Source organism: Oryx dammah, unplaced genomic scaffold, assembly GCF_014754425.2.
Source record: "Oryx dammah isolate SB20612 unplaced genomic scaffold, SCBI_Odam_1.1 HiC_scaffold_26, whole genome shotgun sequence".
Classification (NCBI taxonomy): Eukaryota; Metazoa; Chordata; class Mammalia; order Artiodactyla; family Bovidae; genus Oryx; species Oryx dammah.
Window position 1 is genome coordinate 68,496,505 of NW_024070210.1, and position 1,022 is coordinate 68,497,526.

The window sequence follows — 1,022 nt, forward strand, 5'->3', positions numbered from 1 at the left end:
TGGTTTCGCAAACCTTATGTGATCTGGCTTCTGATGTTCTCCCCATGCTCACTGTGTTCCTGTTCTATTCCTCTAGCTCTTCCTGTAACCCCAATAAAGCTTGTTCCCAGCTCAGGGCCTGCATTAGACAGGATGGGGATAGATTATGCCCCTGTAAGACACAATCCCCAAGTCACACAAAGTATCCAGAAGGGCTAGGTAATTTTTGCCCATGAATTAACTCGCCCATGAAAGGACTCAGTAATTCAGGCTGCCTCAGTCTTTAAGTTCTATCATCTCAATATGTGGCTTTATCCATGATTGCTATGGTAGAGGACGAGGGTGCTAGGGGGTCTTCTATCAGTCTGAAAATTATTTATATCACTTCCTCTCACAGTCCATTTTCCAGAACTTGTCCATAACCCCACCCACCTGCAAGATGGTGGGGAAGAGTGTCCTCCTGTGTGCCAAGAAGAAACAAGTCAGATATGAATACCAAAAGTCTCTACCAGAAGACTGTTCCCTCTTCCTGGAATGTACTTTTCTCTAATTTTTACATGACTGGTTGCCTACTGACACTTGGATTTCATCTCAAAAGCTGTCTTGAGATATCATTGACCACCCAGGTATGTAACTTGCAACTCTGATTTAGTTGTTTATTGAATATCCTCTCCTTGAACTAGAATAAAAGCTCCCTGAAAGCAGTTAACTTGTCTGTCTTGCTCATCCTGGGGTCTCCTTAATATTGGTTAATTTAATAAAATAACCGCTCAACAATGTAAATCTGATGATGGCATCCCCCTTGCCATTCATGGATTTTTATAATCATTAGGATAAAGCTTAAACTTTCTGACATGACATATGAGCCTTCATAAGATAAAGTCTGATTATATTTCATTCATCCCCAGGGATTGCCACTGAGGATATGGCAGTAAACTTAAAAATCTTCAGCTTTATATCCTGCATGACTCTTTCCTGTACTGTGTTAGACAAAGTCACATAAACAACCTAAGACAGCCAACAAAGTTCTGCTTCTTCAGACA